Raw genomic sequence first — 27,014 nt, 5'->3', positions numbered from 1 at the left:
GTAGGTTTCAGGTGCTTGCAACCCACACAAAAAAGGTAACTATGTGCTGAGATGGATATGTTAATTAGCTTGACTGTAGTAATCATTTCACTGTGTATTTTTATATCAAATCATCATGCTGTATACCTTAAATATATATATCATTTATTTATTAAACATAAATGCATTTTAAAAGAAGAGAGAGGCTTTGTAAATTTTAAAGAAGTAAGTGACATAACTAAATAGTCTAATTACTCTGGCAATAGCAAGGAGGATGTATTGAAAAGATCAAAGCCTAGAAACTAAGGTATCAGTGAAGTGACCCTTTCTGTAGTCGGACTGTAAAGAGGTAATATCCCAGGGTAGAATCATAGTAGTGAAGACAAAGGAGAAGGGAACTGAGACGTAGATTTTCAGAAGTTGGACAAATACAGGACCTGAAGGAAAACAATGACTAAAAGATTACTTTCTGGTTTCAAACTGAGGTGATTGGAAGACTGGGGATGCAGCCAACAGAAACTGAAATAAGAGGAGGGAAGTGTTTATTGAGGAAAGAAATACTCTTCATTTGTGACATATTGAGTTTTAAGGGATTGTTAGTTAGCTACCACATAGAAAGCTGAGTGATGCAGCTTATAAATCAATTGGCAAAAAAGGCAGAGATTTAAACTATGTAGGCAGCCATATAAAGCTCAGATTGTGAGCCTGGGTAATTCTGCAAGGAGAGAAGAGAAAGTTCCAAGAGTTGAGTTTTGGAAATAACCACTATTAAGAGTCAAGAGAGGGGAAGGTGGATCAAGAAGCTAAATTACCTATGAAACGTCTATTATAAGAACTTATGTAATGTCAATTGGAATAGCCCCTGAAATGCCACATATTTATAGCCAAGAACAATTTTAAAAGTCAAAGAATACAAATTAAGTTAGAAAAGAAATATATGTCATTTCATCAAAAACAAATGTTGACATTTTAATTCGGCATGCCTTTCCTCTCCTCCAAGCCCTGCGTAACACATAGTACATGTGAATTGAATGTGGGCTGTTTGTGAAACTGAGCTTGAATATTCAATATGGTTGGCAAAGACAGCCTTATCTGGTAAACTGTGACTATTGCTTGATATTGTGGTAATTAATTTGAATATTTGAAACCATATATCTTACCAGAAAATTCATAAGTCTAAGATGGGTTTTCTTTTGTCTGTCTAAAAGGTGAGCAATCATTATTGTGTATTTGTAAATTATTTATAGATTATTCACAGGAAGAAACATTTTCTTCTCTCCCATTCTTCTTCATATGTAGATTTTTGCTAATTCTTTTTTGTTTGTTTGTTTTATTTGTTTCTAGATTCATTTTCTCTTGATGCTTTTATTTTACTTTATTTTATTGGTCTTATTAATATTATTTTTATGAATTTTATTCATTACTTAGATTTCAGGGAACATTATAGTTTGTGGAAAAATATTCTGCTATGTGCATGTGTAAAAAATAACAATTTTTATAATCAGAACCAATATTTCTGATTTTTCAACATTCAACATTTAACATTTTTTGTCATTTACTTTGCGGCAAACACAAACATAAGTGCTTTATGTGCACTAACTTTCCATGTACAAGACAATGTTATGAGGTAGGTATTTCTGTTACACGAATGTTTGGAACATGAGAAAAATGGGTCATGGTGCAGTCAAATAACCTACCTAAAACCACACCTGTATGACATCTCAGATGCTTTCTTAAGACCTCTGAGATTTAATGACAAGACAAATTTTTTTGTTATTGTTGAGGTGAAGCCATTAGAAAACAAAGAATATTGGGTTGTTTATTTTATGGTTTCGTTTTATTTTCCTCCCCATCTGCACTTTGTGAAATCTGCTATCATTTTAAGTTTGTCTAGCAATACTACTTATTCATAACTTACTTATTTCTGATTATCTTCTAGGCACCACTATGACATTTTAGGCACCTGGCATCAAATGAAATAAAGTGACTGAGATTTTGGTTTTATAGATCTAATGTTCGATTTTCTACTAGTGTGAAACAATAAAAGAGAGAAAACACTTAGCGCAGTTCATTTTGCTTTTTTTCCCCAAGAAACATATTGTATTAGTTTGCTAGAATACCACAGACTGGATGGCTTAAACCACAGAGATTTATTTTTTCACAGTTCTGAAGGCCAGAAGTCCAAGATTAAGGTGTTGAGAGGTTTAGTTTCTTCTGAGGCCTTTCTCCTTGGTGTGTAGATGGTCACCTTCCGGCTGTCCTCATGTGATATTTCCTCTGTTAATGTGCAGCTATAGTGTCTCTCTGTTTGCCTAAATGTTCTCTTCTTATAAGGACAGCAGTCAGATTGGATTAGGGCCCCACCATAACACCCTTATTTAACCATAATTACCATTTTAAATACCTTCTCTTCAAATTCAGTCATAGTCTGAGGTACTGAGGGTTAGAACTTCAACATATGAATTTGGGGAAGACATAATTTAATCTATAATGTATCATTAATAAATTCATAATATAAATAATCAACAAACACTGATTTTGCATATATTTTTCAGTAATTGATACATTAGTGGGTAAAGTTTTATAAAAGGCAAATACCTGGTTACCTTTCTGATACCAGATTTAAGTGTTACTATTCAATGTTAAATGTAACTTTAGTCTAAACCAAGTCTGAAGTATTCACTTTGAAGTATCTCTCTGCAATTATAGCCCTGAAGGGAATATCTAGTTTGTTCTCTGAGTTTTAATTATAGATTATTTTAGGATTTGGCAATAAAGGACTTTTACGAATACTTCCCCCATTCTCTATCTCTGTTAGAGGAGGTCTTGTCCCAATCTAGTAATGAAACCTATATTTGAATATAAGAATCTTTGGCTTCACAGACTTTTTTTTTTTAACATCTTTATTGGGGTATAATTGCTTTACAATGGTGTGTTAGTTTCTGCTTTATAACAAAGCGAATCAGTCATACATAAACATATGTTCCCATATGTCTTCCCTCTTGCGTCTCCCTCCCTCCCACCCAGACTTTTATTTTGATTAGTTGATGTTGGCCAAACTCAAATTATTGTGGTTGTGGGCCTTTTGAAGTATTGTTCTAAATTTGTTGTTTGTCACTTATTATGGGTCACAAAATAGATTTAGTTTGTGAGATCCATTATTATTATTCCAAATGAAACAGACTAAAAGAGAAATAACAGAGTAGAGCATAGGTTTTATGCATTTCATGTGTGTGTGTGTGTGTGTGTGTGTGTGTATGTGTGTAGTGTCATGATGTAGAAAGTGTATTTTTAATGTGCCAGAGTTAAGAGGTTCAAAAGTCACCATTCTAAACATATTGTAAAAAGGATAAGTATCAGATTTGCTTCTGAATCAATAATCAAAATCCCCTATTTAATTAAAGATTTTAAGTAATTTCTGAGCCTTTAGAGAAGAGAAGAACTACTTTAAGCCTAAATCCACAGGTACTTAATGAAAAACCTTTTAACTGGGGCCATAGTAGCCAAGAATATGCACTTATTATCAGCTATAGCTATACACTTTATTTTCTCATTCCTGAGAACCACTTATACACCAGCCATATCACTTAGAAATAAGTGTGGCTTGTGATGAATGTTGTAGACAGAATTCCCCTTGAAATTCAATGTTACTAATAGGAAATGCTCACCTTAATGGATGACTCCAGATAAACTGAGGGGTCATCTAATTTTCAAGATATCACCTAAAGAAACAGAACAATTGGGCCACTGTCTCCCAGATCAGTCAGTTCCTACTCTGTTGTCAAGAGTAGGAGATTCTTCCAAGAGGAACATATGTACCTGAATTTTGGGGTCAAAACTATGCTGTTATGTTTTACTGGCATATTTTCTTATATATTTTACATGATATTAATATTAGACAACAGCACATTACTGCAAATTTTCTGATAATTTAAAAGATGCTTTATCTTTTTCAAAATTGCACTATTAGTAAATAAATATATTTGGTATTTTTATTATTTATTTTTTCCTAATCAGTGCAATCAAATCTTTAAAAGAAAGCCCCTGTACACACATTTATTTATAAGGATCCATGATAGTACTGCTATCATGAAAAGATAAACAGGGAAATAAACAAAACATTTAAAACAACACAAATATTTTGGAAAAATATTTGGATGAGATAGGAAAGAACAGCTGAAAGATACAACAGATAGAAGAAGAACATATTTAATTTTAGGCAGAAACTATTTAATAATTACACCGGTTAAAAAGAATAATCTGTTGCTTAAAAAATGAAAGATAACATAGTAGAATAAAATAAAAGCATATCTGATAATGCCTAGAATAGACATTAAGGGGAAAACAACAATGATTTCATAGAATTTAAAAAATAAATTATTAACACCTAAAACACATAATTAGCATTATTTGTAATAAAAAGAACATAGTATAAGTTTTAGGACTCATAAAGAGATACTAATAAGATAGACCCATGAAAGGAAGAGACTGTCATTAAGAAGAGAACAAATAAAACATAAGAGAAGTGAACTTTGCTAAAAGAGCTTGTGTATGCAATTTCAATGTGTTTTAGTCCCATAAAATTTACCAAGTAAAGCAAACAGATGACCTAGAACATAGCCAAAAGAAAATGTAAGCTATTTCTAGGTCTATTTTCCTTAACATTAGACTTCAGAAGACAGAAGACAGAGGAAGATAAAATCATGAACCCCCAGATTTTTCCAAACGAGAACATTTAGAAACACTTATAATGGCAAACAAATGAAATAATGACTAAAACAAATAGTCAAGAATTCTGAAAGTATGTCATCCCTTCATAAAAGGATATATAATTTGAAATTAAAGAAACCTATCAAAATAAAGTTACAAGTAGGGAACATATGAAACGTATGAAGTATATTGCTTCACCACTTTGGAGCAGGAATATGGGAAAGGAGGAGTGAAACAGGGCAGAATTCTTGTTTGAACTAGGACCCTCAAAATCTGTCTTGGGGTCTTCTAGGATATTGCTGTTTAAAGCTGGCTTTTCTTTCAGGGTATTTTTAGGGACTTTTTGAGATAAAAATCCCCATCACCAGGCACTTCCCACTAATGGTTGTTTTTACCCAAGAGAGTGAGTCCTTGCTACATGTGGCTGCAAATATTTCTTTTCTCAGTTCCAAGACTTCTCTTGGCTCACAAGTCTCATTCTGCTGACCTCTCTTCTCCTCTCCAAGTGGCAGCAGTATGCAAAACTTAACTTCATTTATTCTTTTTTTTTTTTGAGGTATTTACAATATTATATGTTGCAGGTATACAACATAGTGATTCACCATTTTTTTGGTTGTTGTTTTTGTTTTTGTTTTTGTGGTACGCAGGCCTCTCATTGTTGTGGCCTCTCCTGTTGCGGAGCACAGGCTCCGGACGCGCAAGCTCAGTGGCCATGGCTCATGGGCCCAGCCGCTCCGCGGCATGTGGGATCTTCCCGGACCGGGCCACGAACCTGTGTCCCCTGCATTGGCAGGCGGACTCTCAACCACTGTGCCACCAGGGAAGCCCCACCATTTTTAAAGATTATACTCCATTTATAGTTATTATAAAATATTGGCTATATTCCCTGTACTGTTCAATACATTCTTGCAGCTTATTTATTTTATACATAGTAGTTTGTACTTCTTAATTCCCGAACCCTATCTTGCTCCTCCCCTTTTCCCTCTCCCACTGGTAACCAGTAGTTTGTTCTCTATATCTGTAAGTCTGTTTCTTTTCTGTTATACTCACTGGTTTATTTTTTAGATTCCAGATATAAGTAATATCATACAGTATCTTTCTCTGTCTGACTTATTTCACTAAGCATAATACTCTCCAAGTCCATCCATGTTGTCACAAATGGAAAAATTTCATTCTTTTTATGGCTAATTCTTAACAAATGAATGTTTTCACAACCTTCTCTTATTATTCTTCAAGTAAGGGAAGGTGTTTAAGAGTCTTCAAGACTCCCAAAACAAGCTCTCTCCAATTCTTTTGACAATGTGCATGTTGCATCTGACATTTTGTTTGTGAATTTTACACCTACTGTATGTCCATGTCACACAGAAACTTCAATTTTTAAATATCATTGCAAGAAAAACTAAATTAAAAAAGAAAAACGTAAGTAGAATAATGAAGGAACTTCAAGCTAAGTTAAATAAGGAACTCTTGACCTTGTGGCTTTGACTATGTAATAGATAAATTTGAGGAAATGATATTTGTCTTCAAATATTTGAGGAAATAAAATTAGAGTTGTTGAAAAATTGATAGAGAATATAACTGTTTCCAGGGTGTAAAACCTTATAGGAGAGAAGTTTTTTCAATAAAATTGAGACCTTTCTAAGAAATTAATGAATAAAAGTTGAATGAATCAACAATTAATGAGTGAACACAAGAAAAACAAAACAGTCATCCTCATAAGCAATAAGATACAAAGGACACTGAGTTTTGAGATTACCTAAATATTTCCCCATATCATTCTTTCTTGTCATAAAGTTTAAATACTCAACATTATAAGTGCGTGGAGGACAAACATACACACACATTTTCTCACACATACTACATCATTTGCTATTCAGGAGGTCTAAGATCCTTTCATCCTGCTCAATATTTTTACTGTATTCACAGCTTTAGAATTTTGTTTGGCGAATATGCAAACATATCTTATCAAAATGAAGTTCTCATTTTAAAAAATGCACTTTAGATACTGGAGTCAAAAATTACTTAGTAGTCCTTGATTTTTGTGTTTTAGGGCCTTTGGTTTTCAAAGAAAGCCTATTTTAGAAAGCCGAAAAACTACATCCCTATTTCACACTGACTGGGGCCATACCAAAACAAAATTTTTTTTCCTACTCTCTGAAAATAAATTATTAAGTAAGGCAGAGAACAGTTATTTTATGTTTAAATATTTTTTAAAAAAATTACAAAATTAACTGAAAGAAATCATTATTCTTCTCTGCTATTGTTTCAGTGTGTGACCATCTCTAAAACAACAAGGACACAGTCCCATAGGTCTGGGAATGATATGGACAGATGGACAGAAAAGTCCTCTGGGTTCTTTATTAGTTTCTGCGATTCTTGAAGTGGTAATCAATAAAAAAGTTTTCTCATAAAATAAATTGAATATTTCACTGGTAAAAAGTGATTATCTTCTTTATTCCCATGGCTGACCTTAATAACTCACAAACTCCTTAGGCATTTTGTGTTGTCTATGAGTTATGAGACTTTCATACTCATAAAAGAAATAGAATAATCACCCTTCACTGCAGAGATATTCTACACTCATATTAAATCAGTAAGAGGCACATGGTTCCTTTTGATTGCAAGAAGACTGAATAAACATGTCAGGTATCTATCTAAATTCAGATGTATGACACCTGAGGATCACTATTTTGAAAAGGGATTTTATGTCTGCATTGCCAATAATTTGTTTTAAAAGTCCGGATATTTTATTATACTTGACTTGAATTCAGAAAATATGATTCTGTATAGCCTATTACATTTTAGGAGGGCTCCTTGACTTATTTTGTAATTGCTTATTTAAGCATATCACCTTCACGTTAAAAAATACAATTAGATTATTTTAGTCTGTCATCATTATATTTTTATAGAAAGAGATTTAGCAATTATGTTAACTTGTAATTTGTATGTATCATCTGCAGAACACCCACTGTGGTATATAAAACTGTGGGGATTCCAACAAAATTGGTTCCCTGACAAAAACAAGGTACTGCATAGACTGCATTAACAGAAATGACTAGATCAATTGAACTCTCCTGAGAAACAAATAATGCGTCTCTCTATACTTACTGAATAAATAACCCTAAACAAGACAGAAGGATATGATAGTGAGACATTTTATATTTTAGAGGTAGCAGTCCTTTAAAAATAACAGTATTGTTCTCTTTTCATTTATGAAGAAACGCTGGCTGGAGACGTTGAATAATTTATTCAGGAATACAAAATTATATTTGGCCAACTGAAAAACTAGAACTAATAATTAATTAATTTTATTTTTTAAATTAATAGAAAATTTGAATCTTCTTGGTGTACAACTTTAGCACATGTATAGATTTGTGTAATTACCACTACAATCAGGACATAGAATGATCCCAGTGCCCCAAAAACTCTCTTGTCCTGCTCCTTTGAAGTCGTATCCTCTTTCTACCGCTAACCTCTGGCAAACACTGAATATTTTTTGTCACTGTAGTTTTGGCTTCTCCAGTATGTCATATAAATGGAATCATATAATATATAATCTTTTGAAACTGACTTCTCTCAATCAGCATAATGCCTTTGAATTCATCCATGTTGCTATGTCTGTCAGTAGGTATTATTATACCTATATATAGATATATATATTTTTTTTGGTGGGGGGGTTCACGCTAGCTCTCCTGTGCATAGTAGAGTATAGGCAAGAGTAGAAAAAAGAAGAAAGGTAGGACAGTAAGGAGGCTAGAGCTGTAATCAAATGTGAGAAATGGTGACATATTCTGGAGGTATTCATGGTAGATGTGAAAAGAAACAAATATAATATATATTTGGAGGTTAGGATTGACAGAATTTGCAGTGTGAGGGAAAAAAAATCAGGCATTATTTTTTGCTGTCTTAATTTCTGTTGGTTTTGAGGTTTCTCTGGTTTAGACACCTCTGTACCACCTTATTCCATCCTATATTTGCTCTCCCAAGCCCTAGTTTTCCACTGAGTGAGCAGAGTAACTGTATAATTAGATTCGGTTACACAACCCAAATAGGACACCATATTTAAGGTGTGGAAAAGATGTTAAATGTCTTATTTATGTCTTTGCCAACGAAGAACCTAAAATCCACTCAAATACTCAAATACAGTAGAAGAGATATTGAAAAACTGGCAGAATGTCTTCAAGTGCACACTTAGAGTAAATGTCATACTAGACCACTGAAGAATTAAGTATTTGTTCAATTGTATTTTTGTTTTCAATTTTTATTTGCACTGCCTAACTTAGCAGCTTATAGAATTATTGGATTGAAGAACTGGTTGTAAATTAAAAACAGCACACAATAATATTATTGATTTAAATTGTACTGTTTATATCTAAGTAGAATGTTTATCTGTTATCTATGTATGTATGCATCTATCTAATATTTCATACAGATTCTCTTTATCCTCCAAACCTGTAAGTTACATTAACTTTTTACAATTTTTACATGATTCATGTTAGTTCTGTTCAAAGCAAAGGGGATCTGTGGTCAGATAAACAGAATAACCCATTGAGTGTATGACTCTTCCCCTTTCCAAAGGTAACTTATGCATATTTCAGATATATTCTAAGAATTCATTATTTAAAGCAAGTAATATATGTTATACTTAGAAAACATGGTTTTCCTAGGATTAACTCCAAGTATTAAAAGAACTTGAAATTAACTGTGGATACAATTTTTATTAATATGTTATATGTAAATTATTAACAGATTAAGAAAGTAATCAAAAGTCATATCAAATATTCTTATTTATATCTAACATACATGTACATAATTTTGCAAGAATATACATACATACATATATAATCATGAGCAATAGAAAATACAAATTTTAATAAATAGAAAAATAGAATGACTGAAGGAAGGCAGCATAAGGAAATGTCTCTGGAGTAGGGAGTATTTTGTTTTCATGTTTACTTGATCTGCTCTGTTTGTCTGGATCTCACTGGAGTAATCTATTCACCAGGATTAAACATTTATGAGTCCCTTAAAAGCAGGTGTTTAGTTTTTCCAACTCTGAATATGGGAGTTCCAAAAAGGCTTCACAGAAAAGTGAAGCTCTCATAGGGGAGGGTTTCTTTTTGAAATGTTTAATTAGTTTTCACTGAATTTCAATAAAATTGAGCTATTGACCAGAACACCTGCTTGGCTTTGAAGACCACTTTCAATTTAATTTTAGGCTTGTTTAGGTTTAAGTAAAATTAAAAATATACCAGCAGCATTTAAAAATTAAGATGTTATTTGCATTAGTTCCTTTGGTAAATACTGTTACAATATCCATCTAGAGATACTCACTTGATAGTAATAAGGATATCATAAGAATATCTATGGGGTTTCATAATAATTTAAAATTAATTAAAAGAACTAGTAGTTTAAACTGTAATCATTTTCAAACACAATAAACACAAGAACATCTTAGTATTTAGTGTTCTTAGTATTTAGTGTTTTTAAATTATTATTTATAATACATTACCTAGAATCCCTCTTTTCATTAGCACTTCCTATTAAATTTTATCAAGTAATATACAGTGGAATTAAAATATTTTAATGCTATTAAAATAAAAATTTAATTCAATCTAAATCAGTATTTTTAAACCTAGAAAGTTGTTTTGGGGAACACGCATTTATATGTGTGTGAGTTTAACACTGTGAAATATATACACACACATTCATACATGCATAAATATGTATATATATAATGCATTATTACAAAACACATATATATATATGTATTTTTTTTTGGTACGCGGGCCTCTCACCACTGTGGCCTCTCCCGTTGCGGAGCACAGGCTCCAGACGCGCAGGCTTAGCAGCCATGGCTCACGGGCCTAGCCGCTCCGTGGCAACTTCCCAGACCAGGGCACGAACCCGTGTCCCCTGCACCGGCAGGCAGACTCTCAACCACTGCACCACCAGGGAAGCCCCAAAACACAAACTATTACTATAAATGACATTGAGCTTGAAAACTGAGGCCATTTTTTAATGAATGTGGTTATTTTTTTCCCCATCCTTTTGTTTTGATCTATTTCATATAACAGGGTAATACCTTAGTGAATACATTGCTGGAGGAACCAAAAAGGGATGAATATGGTGTCCACAGCCTTTCTTTCCCTCTTCTTCTACACTGTGGCCTCTTCCTTCATTCCCAGACATCCAGGGCCATTTGCCTATGCTTAAGCCACCCCCTTCACCACTTTTGGGTAGTCTTTTATTATTGATTTACTTTAGATATAATTTTATAAATACTTGCTTCATTGTAAATTTTCATTGAAATAAATTAAGATCTTGGTGTGAAAAAAATTATGACTCACAACTCCTCTAACAGTTATAACAGGTTTCTACCATAATTCCATCTGGTTTAACGTCAAAAATCCAGAGCACAACTTAAGGCTTAAAATAAGTAATGCAACTTATTTTTTAATAACCATGTGCATTTCTTTAGAGTACTGAAATAAGAATTTAGAGCTTGAGTTCAAATTCTGAGTCTTAATGTATGATGCTTGGGTAATTAACTTAAACATCCATGGATCTAATTTGTCTTCTCTGTAAAATCAAAGGGTTTTTACTAAATAATTTCTAATCAAACACTGATAGCAAACTGAAATGAGAGCACAAAACAGAAAAACAAAACAAAACAATTTCCCAATGTTAGGGAAGTAGCTAAATGTGGCAATATGGTTGATAATCTGGTGCCCTATACAAACATTAGAATTCATGTTTTATATAGCATATACTAGGGGACAACACTCCTGATATCATGGCAGAAACGATTCCATTAACAAAGACAATGAACCTAATTTAACATAGAAAATAAAAATACACCTAGGAAAAATGCCTAAAATAAAAAGTACTACAATTTTATTGTATTTTTCCCCTGTTTTAGGAGTATGTGTCCTTTTTCTATACTTTTACATTTTTTGTTTTATAGAATTATTATAATTTCTCTTATTATTAGGAAAACCATGCTATTTTTGAAAATGATGGATTGATGTACTTTTAGGCAGTAATACCAAGGCAGTATTATCTTGATCTCTTGCCTAGTTGTTCTCAGTAGCATAAGCTGTGAGGATCCTGAGAAAAACAATCACAAAGAAAGCAAAGCAATAATTTATTATTAGCTAAGATTTGGCTTACTCCTGTGGTAGAGCTCTATCATGCTGAGCTGGAATATGAACATGGCACCTTTCTGCTGTACTAGGAAAGCCAAAGTCTGGAAATACGTCTTTTCTTTAAAGTCAAAACAGGTTTTCTATTTATGTACTGACTTATTTGTACATCAAGTATTTATTTTGCACCTGCCATTTCCTCCAAGCAACAGGAAAAAAAACCTATAAAAACCCCTGCCTACATGGAGTTAATATTCTAGTGGAGGAAGAGGAGATAGACATTAAACAGGTAAAGAAATAAAAGGTAAGGTACATCAGGTAGTAAAAAAATAATAAAGTCTACTAATACAACATTGTAAAGCTACCATACGCCAATAAAAATTTTTAAAAAAGAAAATAATAGGCACATTATAATTTGTACAATGGTCCTTTAAAAATTAGGAGCAATGATAGGAAAAAAGAAAGATGTATTGAATCTAAATAAATCTCCCTGCCTGTGCAAAATTATTTTCTTCAATATACTTTGTAATACTTCATCTAGGCTAGTTTTAAATACCTCCAGGGATTGTATTAGAAATACTGTACAGAATAACTCTATTCTCTAAACTTTCTAACCATAATGAGTTGTCATAAGGGTGGAGTGGCAGCCAGAATAATATTTCTATTAAATTTTTGTCAATTTAAGTAAAAAAAAAAGAAAATAGTAAAGTCTAAAACTTGAATGTTAAATAGAGAACAGGGAGAGGATACAATGATTGATTCAAGCATATCCTCTGCACCAGAGTAGATGGTTTAGCTCATGAACCACAGAACTGTGAGCCTTTGAGCCTGGGGCATCAGGTAAAGAAGGATGTCCTATACAACAGCATCCATATTATGACATATGAATGGGAGAGAGAGAGAGAAATACATGAAAGAAAAGATGGTAGGGCTTTCTTTCTAAAGAGCCTTGGGTTTATGTCCCCTTGAGACTCGTGGAAGTGAGAAAGCAGGAAAGGAAACTGATTCCAATTAAGGGAGCACAATAAATTAATGAGCACCTTCTTTGGAAAAATTAACCTTACTGTTATTTCTACTCCATTACATAGGAAGAAAAATGCAACAGCAAAAGAAGTCTCAAAAAAAAGGAAATCACAGAAAATAGCCATTAATTTTTACTACTTTAGTTATATTGGAGAAAGTCTCAAAAGGGACCATAACTATGTATATTCGAAATTTTAACTCAGTATACCAATATTACCCATTGTCATGGTTACTCATTTTATTATTCTAAAACCTGAATAACGCTTTTACTCTCTGGGGATGAAGTGACTTGACCAATTCTTGGAGATTGGAAGAGGATGCTATGGAGGAGTTTTGAGTTACCTCTAGAAATTTAACAAGGATTGTTTCTAAAGGGATTATGATCTATGATATATAATCTAGCAGTTACAGATCCACCAGAAATATGACCATCAAATGGCTCTGTCTAAGCAGAAATACTAAATATACCACTTAGGCATACTAAATGGAGGACAAGGGACACAAGATTTCCTTCAGCCATTATATTTCCTCTTCTTTCTTGGATTTGATGTAGGCCCTTAATATCTGTTGTTAAAATGTGTCTTCTACCAGTCTATCCACAGTTGATACTTTTAAAATAATGGCTTTTATGGTATCTAAAAATTTTAAATGACATACATTAACTCAACACTGAACTATGCATTTTCCATATATAAACTCCTGTAATTTTCAAGCGTGTATACACACACACACACACACACCCCTTATCTGTTAATTTATAATTATTCAAAATTTTTACACATCAAAAAAACTGAGGCTCAGTGTAAAAGTAAGGAAATTACCAAGTTTTATACATATTGTAAGTAGTGGAACCAGAAGTGAAATCCAGTTCTTGTTTCCAAGCCTCTGCACTTTTTACTGACTAAAATTTTCCTCAGGCATGATGACAATGATAAACCCATACTTTAGAAAGTATTTTATTTCTTTTATGTCATGTAATCATATCATCAGCTCTGTGAAGAGGGTAGGATAGGCATTTTTATTCCCATTTGACAGGAGAATGCTTTTGAATACAAAAAGTGCTATACAAATGTAATATGGCATTATCAATGTCTTTGAAAACTAAACTTCAGTGGTAAACAATTGAAACACAATATTTACTGTACAATTCTTCCATTTACTGCATCAAGATCCCATTGATTTTCTAGTGTGTCTAGGACTAAGTCGACAGTATGTGTTTAGTGATGAAATACAATCTAAGTTGTCAGAAGATAAAGTTGTCAGAAAAAAGAAATATACAATTATCAACATTTGTGCTAAAACTTCAGCTGTTAAAAATGAAATGCTCCTTCAGGACAACAAGCTCCATTGCTTAAAAATACAGTTTTATTTCCTACACAATGCACTCTCTTAGAGTTCCTGAAGTTAAATGAAGCATAGATTGGGGATATCCACCATTCTCATCACAGCTGTTGCAAAATCATGGAGCACATTGCAAGCTCAATGGGAAAGAAATTAACTGCCCATCTGTGCAGTATATATTTTTTGGCTTCTCATGCTTGATTAGTGGGAGGATTTTTCAGTATACGATAATCTAACCGTTTCACAGAGATTATGTGTGAAATTGAAACATGAACAATAAGATCCTTCCTTTACCTCGAATCTTCTAGAAACAATTAGGACCTACTGCATGAATAAGTTATATTATCGCGATTTAACAAACATATTTGAGAGAATTAGTATCTCTGAATCAGACAGTTAAGGATTAATGGCCTCAAAACTAGCATTTGGTGGACATTAGATATGAGCCCTTTAGGAGTAAAGTAATAGCTATAATATTGAAAGGGGGTTAATATTTTTGTGACAAAAATATAAATGCTGTCTGAGAAATAAATGGTTTGCATATGACTTTGCTAGTCCTCATTAGAGAATCACCAGCAAAACATGGGCATATTCTGCTCTAGTAAACAGAAAACTCTTCACAGAAGAAGTCAACATATATAATCAGTAGACTTATAACAGTGAATATAAAGGAATTTAATGGAAACTTGATAGTAATCATTAAAAAGCAATAATCAATGTAATAAAATAATGTATGACTTCAAATGATTGAGATTTTTAATTATGGCTATTTTACACAGTGCAAAGTCTGAGCAAGGACTAGAAGATGGTGAAATAAAAGTATAACATTCACGTTCAACCAATATTTCTCATTTGTCTACATTAGCTCACTTATGGAGCAGGAAGATAGAAAGTTCAAAAGATAAGGAGAAGAAAGGCATTCTAAATCAAAAGTGCACTCTACTTTGTAACCAATAGCAAAAAGGTAATATATTCAGTAAGATGTTGCATACCACACAGTCATAGCCTGAAAATTAATTCATTATTTAGGTAGTGTTTAGCCTTTCATTAAAGAAAAGGAGTGCAAAAAATAGATCTTCCAATACAGTTAACATTCAAATTATCTCTAAATGTCAGCTCTTTCCTTAAACATTTTAAGGAAGAAACTTAAAAGCAAATATGTGGCTTTGCTATAACAGAAGTGAGAGCCACAGGTTATGAAAAGAGGGAGAGGGATGGGGATAGGAATCAACTAGCCAGACTGGGTGAACTTCGAGCTTAATTTGGAAAGGTTATAAGTCAGTTTTTGAAACAAAAATGCTGTTAAAAATCACTCAAAATTCAGTGGTTTATTACAGCAAACATTTATTCTCATGTTCACAGGTGTGTGGATTGGAAGAAAGCTTGGGTAATGTCAGCTGGGCTTGAATGGGCAGTTCTACCTCAAGCAGTGGTTACATTCAGCTTAGATCCAGCCTGTGGGTGGAGCTCACGTCTGTCATGTATTTTTTATCTTCCTTGGTTAGTGGCTAACCAAGACATGTTCTCTTCTAGAATAGTGGTAGTGCAAGGGCCAGGTCAAACTACACAAGCACATTTACAGGTTCTGAAAATACAACAACCACTCCTAATCCACTGGCCAAACCAAGTCTCATGGCCAACGCCCAAATCAGAGAAATAAGAAAGTACACTATGCTATAATGAGAGGAGGTGCTGAAGGCGTTTCCTAGAGTCCCTATTTAAAACATAGGGACTCTAGGAAACAAAGTCATACAATATACTATAGATTGGAACAGAATTTCATGGGGGAAACAGATAACACACCCTTAAATGGGTCTTTGTTACCTGCAGTGAAAATCACAGGCAAAGTGAAGAAATTGGTTCACTGAACATTTTGTTCTATGATGAAAGTCCAAGATTTGCATTGATTTTATTTTCAACACAAACCAATTACACCAGGTGAATATAGAGAATCTTTGAAGGAACTGTCCATGATAACTACTGGGTGAAGGTGCAGCTAATGTTACAGAATCTCAGCTAAACCTGGAGTACATAGTAGGGTTTATTTACTTTTTGCCTTGTTTTACTCTGACTTTGATTTTTCATGTTTTGCTGTCAGCAGGAAATAAATGTATAGGAAGGTGTCCAACCAGAAAAGCAAAGTAAAATATCCATGAGTACGTATTAATATTTCCCCTTAAAAATAATATTTTAGTTGCACTAAACATTGTATATCTGTACTAAATAAATCAAATATATAGGGAAAATTACAAATAAACTCATGTTATTAATCTAAATTCTCAGTCCATTATTATTCTCTAGCATACTTTAAGCACCTACTATGTGTTAGTCACTGTGTGTACTCCTGTGGTTACAAGGATGAAAATGACATACTTTCTGACTTGAAGAACTAGTGCAATTGGGATTAGACTCTTTAGACATTCTTCCTATCCTTACAGTGGTTGATTTTTTTTTTCTTTTAAGAAAAAATATTGACAATAATAGGAAATACACTTGACTAAGTTTTAGGAATTTGGATTTTAGCCCTAAATTTGTCTCTAATTATACATGCTACTTAAGCAAGTGACGAGAATACACTGTATCTATTTCCTCTTCTAGAGAGTGGAAATCATGGTATTTGTCACACATATTACTAGAATTTCTGTGAAGGTCAAATAGAAGTGAACATAATATCAAGTTAAAGAAAACTATGGAAATTACTCTTTGGGGTCTGTATCATACTTGTGATTCTTTGGTCACTTGACATGAAAATACTAAAACTTAACATTTGAATTTTGCTTTTAATTTTTAAAAATATTTCCCATATATTATTGTAGAATAATGGCTCCACAAGTGTTCCGATGTCCTAATCCCTGGAACCTATAAATATTTGTCCTTACATACTGAAAGATACTTTGCATATATGATTTAATTAAGCATCTCGAGACAAGGAGATTATTCTGATTTATGTAGATGGGCCCAGTAAAATTACAGGATCCCTATAAGAAGGTCAAAGTGAAGAAAAGTAAATCTGATGGAAGCAGAGGTTAGAGTAATGTGGCCACTAGCTAGTGAAATTGGTGGCCACTAGCTAGTGAAATTGGCAGCCTCTAGAATCTTGAAAAAGCAAAGAAAAAGGAATGTCCTAGAGCCTCAAGAAAGAACCAGCTCTAGTGACACCTTGATTTTAGTCTAGTAAGACTGATTTTGGACTTCTGACCTCCAGAACTAAAGGTAATAAATTTGTGTTTCCCTATGGAAATGTGTGGCAATTTGTTTTAGCTACAGTAGGAAATTAATATACCCATGTATTACTTTATCTCTTTATTTTGTTATTATATTACTTTATTCATAGTCTTATCTCCTTATTACAAATTCTTTCCACTTCTTTCAATGTATGTGCAAGTCACTGCTTTTACTCAGTATTATTTACTATAGACACGTTTTTCCCCTTCAAGAGAGAAGTGATTAGTCATTTCAAAAAACCTAACAAATATTAATTTATTATCTATATATCAAATTTCCATCATATAAATACTATTAATATATATTCATTTAAGACTAGTAAGAATAGAATTATATTTTTAACTAAAACTACACATGAATGAGAAAGAATTTTCACATACAACTATGAGATAATTTATGATATTCAAATGATATTTGCTAGAGTTTATACAAAAGAGTGACAATGGAAAAGCTTACTACTAGTTCAGAGAACCTAAAACTAGGAAAATGAGCTAATACTTAGCTTATACACTGAAAAATGAGATTTTTAACCACAGGTTATAAACCATGAAATCAATGATTTGAAAATTATCAAAAACCTAACAAATGGGCTTCCCTGGTGGCGCAGCGGTTGAGTCCGCCTGCCGACGCAGGGGACACGGGTTCGTGCCCTGGGCCGGGAAGATCCCACATGCCACGGAGCGTCTGGGCCGGTGAGCCATGGCCGCTGAGCCTGCGCGTCAGGAGCCTGTGCTCCGCAACGGGAGAGGCCACAACAGTGAGAGGCCCGCGTACCGGAAAAACAAACAAACAAGAAAACCTAACAATTGAAACAGAGCCAAGAAGAGACATAATTTGAAATAAAAGAAGAGGTAGATGAAGAGGCCAAGTAGCCTTGTAATTGAAGCAAGAGAGACGGATCTTAGAGGCAACATAAAGAACATTTTGAAGTCAGTAAGAGAGAGAAAGGGAGAATGGGGGGGGGAGATATAGCGGACAAGAGGAAGAGAAATAAATTATATTATAGTGCAAATAGATGTCAGACCACCTATCCAATACTTGATATAGATTATGTAATTAGTATAGTAATATTTTATATATGTAAAAAGTTTTGAAATTCAGGGCTTCTGCTAGTTTATATCTGTTAATTAATTACAGATTTTCTAAGAATTTGATTCTCTGACAGATAGAAAAATTTTAAGGAGTACAGATTTTCTTGGCCCTATTCTGACAAGTAAAACAAACATGGAAAACAGGAATAATAAAAATCCCATATTGATATGGCCATACCTAAAATAAATTGTGACTATATAAGCACAGACCCCAGACCCCCTATGCTGGTGACTCTCATCAAAGGGGAAATTAGCCTTTGGAGGCTAAGGAGAAGGAAATATTTAAGTAAGAAGAGTACCTGCTTCAGAGTTTGAAAAGACAATTGGTGGTCCACATTCAATACCACAAGGACTTGACATATTTTTTATGTAATAAATGTTTATGGTTAAAAAGGAGTGAAGGACAGAAGAAATAATGAGGAAAGGAGACAGGAATGAAGAGAGGAATAAAGGAAAGAGAAGAATAAAAGTATTATATGATAATTAAAATCAGATTCAGGGAATAACATGAGTTTGCAGGTATGATAGAAAATGGGTTAACAAATCAAGGAGGAAAGTTTGGTGAACTGCAGCATTATGAGATGCTAGTCAGAAATTGTTTTTAATGTGCACTGATGAAAATCCTGTGCAAAGAATGTAAAATCACCAGAGGCAAGATACAGTGTTAGGAATTGAGTAAGTAGAAATTTGATGTGATAGACGTGCATTTTAACCTCTGATGTGATAGACTTGGTTTTCAATTCTAGGTTCCAGTTTTCCTCTTTCCCCACCTCCTTTTGTTTCTAGTATAGGGGTATACGTAGGGAAGTCTGGGAAACTAGCAGAGAAGTCAAGTCTTGGGGACTTAGGCATAAATGATAACTGTTTAAACTGGCCAGTCCTCAATGAACAGTAAAGAGCTCTTCGAGGGTTGAGCTCTCTCTCTCTCTCTGTCTCGCTGTCTTCCTCTCTCTCTCTCTCTAATGTTCATGACCATAACTCTTAGTGGAGATATTGACTCTTTTCAGAAGCATCTTAGATAAGGGAGCTATTACTCTCCTGCTGGCTGTATGCTATTTCTGGCAGGTTTAGGTGGAGATAGTCTTTACATGGCTAGTGAGAATAATGAACTCTTTATTCACATTTGTCTCTCAGTTTATTGAGCATACCATGCCTGTTCTTACTCTAGGGTCTTTATGTTACCCCTGAAATACTTGTTTTCTCCTTCAAAACTTATGCTTTCTTATAATTTTTCAAATCTTTTCCTTAACAGATTTTCCTTGGAAACCCTTTAATAAACATTCATATTCAGTGGATTTTTCCATCATAGTTCTTCCACCACAATTGTAATTATTTATTGTTTGATTATTTGTTTAACATCAGATGCCCTCAACTGTAAACTTCCTAAGCATAAAGATGGAATCTCTTTTATTCACTACCTCTGCTTACCTATCAAGGTGTCTGAAACATAAGTGTCTAACTTTTACCAATTAAATTAATTAATGGATGGAGAGGTGGATTGAGAGACAATGTATCAATTTGTGTGGCTCTCCTGAAAATTCACATGATTAAGTTATACAAACAAATAATGAAAGGATTGGCAATGTACTGAAGAACAAATAAGACAGAATTCTCACACACCTGTAAAAGTAGCATAGGAAATATAAAAACAAAGGTAGATGGTGTTTATAAAAATGCTGAAAACAAAGCTGTTTTGCATGTTTTGTTCAAAACAAGAAAATTTAAACAAAACAAAACAAAATAACACTGTTCTGTTCTATGGTTTGACTGTTTTAACAACCTGGATCTGAATTAGCAAGTCCCTCGTTAAGCTGTTGCCTTAATTCTTCCAAAATATTTTTATGACTCAGATAGAATTCAGGATGTTTAACAGTCCTCTACACATGTTCCTGCTGTTTCATTCAGGCTGCTTCTTCTCTGGATATGGTTACTTACTAAGTCTTGATCTCAACGATGACACTGCTTTGTGAGGAACTTCCTCTCTATCAGGTCTAAGACTGATTTTCTAGAATAGATTGCACTGGTAGCCATTCCTGACCCTTCTCCTTTCTTAGTGGCAAAAAATTCTATCCCCTACACACCAGGCCAGTACAGCAGCACAGATGAGAGAAACAAAGGAGACCATGTATTATGGAGAGAGAGGGGCAGGCGTAAGCTTTGACCGTTCTCTGCTCTCCCATTGGACTTTAAAAAACATTAGAGTGATCTTGGCCTTGATTCATAAATTCAGATAAGTTTATCTGTCAAATTGTGAAAAAGAAGTGGGAAGCATTTGTATTTTTATCAATAAATGGAGACCCGTTTGTTACAGCAAAATAACAAATAATTTAAAAATAAATAAAACTAAAGGATACAGTTCTAGATGTTGTTTAAGAAGCTGTCCTTGAGGACATTTCAGTGTATCTTTATTTCTGTAAGAGAGCCTCAGTTTGATAATTAGATGTGTCATTTTACTAAAAGTTTCAACTTAGAACTGGCATAATGGGCCTGGGGATTCAGTGCACTGAGGATAAAATTTTGGGACATTGTCATTTCATGTTACCGTGGGATTAATTGAAAGCCTATGAAGCCTTAGCATTGCTGGATCAAGTATTCAACTGCTTGGATTTGAATTATGAATTATAACTTCTACTCCTTACTTTATTTATAAAGAATCTTAAATTTTATGCATCATTCTCTCATCTGTAAAATGGGGATAACAATGATATATAGTTCATATATTCATTTTTTTGTTGAATCAGCTAATACAAATTAAAAATCTTAGCACAGTCTTTGGCACCCAGTACTCAATAGATGTTGGCAATGTTTATTTTAGCCTTCAGAATTCAACTGATAACTGAACGGGGCACGTGGTTATGGCATGAGCAACTAAAACTACCTTGGTTGAGGACATCACTGTGGATCATAGAGCAACTAAAACAGAGATTAAGAGTTTCTTTACAATGGAACATTCTTCAGGGTGCAGGGTAATATCAGAGTCAGATGTGACAAAAGGGGCCTGAATGTATGTGTCCTGACACTGCTGTTCATGAAGAGGGTATCTTGTCACACAGTTGGTGGTGATCATGTTTGCAGAGTCCAGGAACAAGGTATCCAGTGAATGATGTTAGTGCCCAGATGTGTGGTTTGGCTCTCCAGTGGTTTAATTATTTTTACCTTAATATTTTGTAGATTACTAGACAGTTTTATAAAATCCTAGTTCCTATCATTCCTATCATACTATCACTAGTAGTTTGTTAGGGATTGCATTGAAAATGTAGATTGCTTTGGGCTGTGTAGTAATTATCACAGTGTTGATTCTTCCAATCCAAGAACATGGTATATCTCTCCATCTGTTTGTATCACCTTTAATTTCTTTCATCAGTGCCTTATAGTTTTCTGCATACAGGTCTTTTGTCTCCTGAGGTAGGTTTATTCCTGGGTATTTTATTCTTTTAGTTGCAATGGTAAATGGGAGTGTTTCCTTCATTTCTCTTTCAGGTTTTTCATCACTATTGTTTAGGAATGCAAGAGATTTCTGTGCATTAATTTTGTATCCTGCTACTTTACCAAATTCATTGATTAGCTCTAGTAGTTTTCTGGTAGCATCTAAAGGATTCTCTATGTATAGTATCATGTCATTTGCAAACAGTGACAGTTTTATGTCTTCTTTTCCATTTGGATTTCTTTTTTCTTTTTCTTCTTTGACTGCTGTGGCTAAAACTTCCAAAACTATTTTGAATAATAGTGGTGACAGTGGGCAGCCTTGTCTTGTTCCTGATCTTAGAGGAAATGGTTTCACTTTTTCACCATTGAGAATGATGTTGGCTGTGGGTTTGTCATATATGGCCTTTATTATGTTGAGGTAAGTTTCCTCTATGCTTACTTTCTGGAGGGTTTTTGTCATAAATGAGTGTTGAATTTTGTTGAAAGCTTTTTCTGCATCTACTGAGATGATCATATGGTTTTTATCCTTCAATTTGTTAATATGGTGTATCACATTGATTGATTTGCGTATATTGAAGAATCCTTGCATTCCTGGGATAAACCCCACTTGATCATGGTGTATGATCCTTTTAATGTGCTACTGGATTCTGTTTGTTAGTATTTTGTTGAGGATTTTTGCATCTACGTTCATCAGTGATGTTGGCCTGTAGTTTTCTTGTTTTGCAACATCCTTGTCTGGTTTTCGTATCAGGGTGATGGTGGCCTCATAGAATAAGTTTGGGAGTGTTCCTCCCTCTGCTATATTTTGGAAGAGTTTGAGAAGGATAGGTGTTAGCTGTTCTCCAAATGTTTCATAGAATTCGCCTGTGAAGCCATCTGGTCCTGGGATTTTGTTCGTTGGAAGATTTTTAATCACAGTTTCAATTTCAGTGCTTGTGATTGGTCTGTTTATATTTCGTATTTCTTCCTGGGTCATTCTTGGAAGGTTCTGCTTTTCTAAGAATTTGTCCATTTCTTCCAGGCTGTCCATTTTATTGGCATAGAGTTGCTTGTAGTAATCTCTCATGATGCTTTGTATTTCTACAGTGTCAGTTGTTACTTCTCCTTTTTCATTTCTAATTCTGTTGATTTGAGTCTTCTCCCTTTTATTCTTGATGAGTCTGGGTAACGGTTTATCAATTTTGTTTATCTTCTCAAAGAACCAGCTTTTAGTTTTATTGATCTTTACTACTGTTTCCTTCATTTGTTTTTCATTTCTTTCTGATCTGATCTTTGTGATTTCTTTCCTTCTGCTAACTTTGGGGGGTTTTGTTCTTCTTTCTCTAATTGCTTTATGTGTAAAGTCAGGTTGTTAGTCCACTGCCTCAGTTTTAGGATGATTCATTGTCTATTCAGGTATTACACAGGTGCAGGGTCCATCAGGTTGGTTGTGAAGATTTAATCTGCAGCTCCTGAAGCTGCTAGGAGAAACTTCCCTGTCTCTTCTTTGTTCATACAGCTCCTGGGGTTCAGCTTTGGATTTGGCCCTGACTCTGCGTGTAGGTCACCTGAGGGCGTCTGTTCTTCACCCAGACAGGATGGAGTTAAAGGAGTGCCTGATTAGGGGGCTCTGGCTCACTCAGGCTGGGGTCGGGGGTGGGGGGGGAGGCGCGGGGAGGGGTACGGAATGCAGGGCGAGCCTGCCACAGCAGAGGCCGGCGTGATGTTGCAACAGCCTGAGGCACGCTGTGTGTTCTCCTGGGGAAGTTGTCCCTGGATCACAGGACCCTGGCGCTGGCAGGCTGCACAGGATCCCGGGGAGTGAAGGTGTGGATTGTGCCCTGTGCTTGCACACAGGCTTCTTGGTGGCGGCAGCAGCAGCCTTAGCGTTTCATGCCCCGCCCGTCTCTGATATCCCCGCTGATAGCCGCGGCTCGTGCCCATCTCTGGAGTTCATTTAGGCGGTGCTCTGAATCCCCTCTCCTCGCGTCCCAAAACAATGGTTTCTTGCCTCTTCGGCAGCTCCAGACATTTTCCTGGACCCCCTCCCGGCTAGCTGTGGCAGTACCCCCTTCAGGCTGTGTTCACGCAGTCCACCCCAGCCCTCTACCTGGGATCTGACCTCCAAAGCCGGAGCCTCAGCTCCCAGCCCCAACCTGTTCTGGCCGGCGGGTGAGCAGACAAGCCTCTCGGGCTGGTGAGTGCTGGTTGGCACTGATCCTCTGTGAGGGAATCTCTCCGCTTTGCCCTCCGCACCCCTGTGGCTGTGCTCTCCTCTATGGCTCCGAAGCTTTCCCCCCGCCCACACCCCGTCTCCACCCACGAAGGGGCTTCCTAGTGTGTGAAAACTTTTCCTCCTTCACAGCTCCCTCCCAGAGGTGTAGGTCCCATCCCTATTCTTTTGTCTCTGTTTTTTTTTTTTTTTCTTTTGCCCTACCCAGGTACATGGGGAGTTTCTTGCCTTTTTGGGAGGTCTGAGGTCTTCTTCCAGCATTCAGTAGGTGTTCTGTAGGAATTGTTCCACATGTAGATGCATTTTTGATGTATTTGTGGGGAGAAAGGTGATCTCCACATCTTACTCCTCTGCCATCTCGAAGGTCCTCCTATAACTTTTTATTTACAGTGTATTTTGTCTGATATTAGTATAGCCACCCCAGCTCTCTTTAGATTACTATTTTTCACGGGCTATTTCTTCTATCCTTTCACCTTCAACTTGTATGAGTCCAAAGTGAGTCTTTTATAGACAGTGTGTAGTTGGATCATGTCTTTTATCCATTCTGTCAATCTCTGCTTTTTGACTGGCAAGATTAATCCATCTACTTTTGAAGTAATTACTGATAAGGAAGTACTTCTGCCATTTTGCTATTTGTTTTCTGTATGTCTTATACCTTTTTGTCCCTCATTTTCTCCATCACTGCTTTCATGCTAATTTTCTGGTAGTATTCTGTTTTGATTTCCTTCTCTCTCTTTTTTTTCTTTGTGAGTGTTTACATTTCTTAGGGTTTATGGTGACAATGTGTTTTAACAAGTCAAGCTAAAGACCTCACACTATGTGTCATGTGTTGAGCCCTGTGCTGTTTGTGTTTTAGTGGCATCTCCTCAACATTCTACAGCTCCTGTAGTAAGCAGTGGTGATTGAGACCACAGTGATCACAGCCAGGGGCTGACCTCAGTGAGTTTCCTACATTTATCCATTTTACAGATGAAGAAACTGGGCTTAGAGGCTTTGAGAGATTGAGTGACTTGCCAGGTTTACAGAGGGGTCACTGAGCTGGGTGGCAGATGGGTGGGGCTGAGGAAAGGGCTGGAGAATTGGAGGTAGGAATCCCTGGACCTGATACTAAGCAGGGCTCCACACATATCTGCTGCACAGAGAAGTGTGGATCAGTGTGGCAACTGGACAGTGCTACAAGAGGAAAGTGCAGAGCCCTGCCTCTGCCTCCTAGTGCCAGTGGCCTAAGCAGATGCATGTTTTAGGTGCTGAATAACAAACTCCTTGTACTTACTCAGCTTCTTGCCAGCTGGGCCAGCGTCTCTGCGCCTCATCAAGTTCCTGGCCAGGCTGACCATGGTGTGTCTCCCTGAAGGAGTTGAGGCTTGCATTCTGACCCAAGATGGATCCCTGGTAAGTACTTAGGTCTTGCTTCCTTGGAATTTGTTTCTGGAAAGGGAGTAATATTTACAGTTGAGCATATGGGGGAAAGTACATGTGGGGAATGTTGGAGACAGATTTAACTGGGGTCCCAGCAAGCTACTCAACTCCCAGGAATAGGGTATGGTCAGGACCTGTTTCTGTAGCCCTGGTCTCAGAGGAAAGGACAGTAATGCTGACACTGGTAGGGCAAGGCCAGGCAGCACAGGCTAGGGGACAGCTGTACCGCGCCCAGGGCAGCTTCACAGAAGAGCTTTCAGGTCTAACTAGGAAGATCCTGTGGGTCCTTAGGTTCCCAGCCAGACCATGCTTTCCTGTACCATCTCCCAATGGGAAGATCATGCTATGTCCTCAGGGTACTGCCTATGCTCAGGATGAGACATGAGAAGTGATGGTTGTAGATTTTAAGAAGCAAACCAACAGGTTGTGGTCAAAGAAAAACTTAGTGCAATAGTATCAGTAGTGGGTTGATGGTTCCCAGGATTCATGGGGACAAGCTGGCAGGACCTGCTGAACACGAGGCCAGCCTCACTGGGGAAGGGAGTATATGGGTGCTATCCCTGACCCCCAGGCCCTTCTGGAGGTGGGGTAGGATCCAGCCCTGTAGTTACCATGGGAAGAGCTTACAAAAGTGACCTTCTGCAGGAGGAAGCTTGGATTGGGACGTAGATGGGTGCCAAGCAGCAGAGAAAAATGGCACCCTACCCCTGGTCTTTCTGGGGCCCCCCATGGTCCCAAACCCTCCCCTAACCACCCAAGGGCCGGCAGCATCTACCCCTTGGGGTGCATCTGTGTCATGTCAATTGGAGGGGCTGCCACAGAACAAGGGTGGGTAGCTGGTAGGTGCTCCCCTTTGCCTGCCTCATCTGGCCTGGGTTACCCTTTGGTGAGGTGTTCTAGGCTTGGGGCATGGGGTTCACGGGGTTGCAGCACGACAGCTGAAGCCATTGCCACTTCCTCCGTGCTGGGACAGCCGTGATTCGGGGTGCCCAGGGGTCCCAGGACACAGACCCCAACCAGTGGTGAGGAAGCCACAGCCTAATGGACGCACCTCACTGCTGCACCTTCTTCTCAGCTCTCCATCATGCTCATGCTGTTGCATTTGAACTCGCTCGTCCAAAGGTCATGAAGAACTGGAGCGCTTCGAGAAGCAGTAGCAGCTGGAGCAGCTGAGCCCAGCCAAACTGCTGCTGCTGAGCAGGAACGGGCCACTGGGCCGACTGGCTCCAGGTGTACAGGTGAGGCCAGTCATGCGGCCTGGAGGCCAGCGAAGCTCCAAGTTGTTGGGGTGCCAACTGTCACCATTTCCTCATGAGGCGGTCACAGATGAACCCCGACCCCCATGCAGGGAGCCAAACGCGGGAGGGGTGGGAGTGAGGGGCTGCATTTGCGGGAAAGCCAGGATCCCAGAGCTCCACTAGGAAAAACAGAAAAGCGCGCCGT

At 36.4% G+C, this 27,014-nt stretch overlaps 1 pseudogene; it reads right to left on the bottom strand.

Annotated features, from left to right (window-relative positions):
• Positions 1-26,673, bottom strand: part of LOC132520213 (dysbindin-like) — a 108,826-nt pseudogene extending 82,153 nt beyond the window's left edge.
• Positions 26,674-27,014: the final 341 nt, after the last annotated feature.

Source organism: Lagenorhynchus albirostris, chromosome 5 (genome assembly GCF_949774975.1).
Source record: "Lagenorhynchus albirostris chromosome 5, mLagAlb1.1, whole genome shotgun sequence".
Taxonomy (NCBI): Eukaryota; Metazoa; Chordata; class Mammalia; order Artiodactyla; family Delphinidae; genus Lagenorhynchus; species Lagenorhynchus albirostris.
Note: the sequence above shows the minus strand (reverse complement) of the source record. Positions and strands in the feature narration are given on the sequence as shown.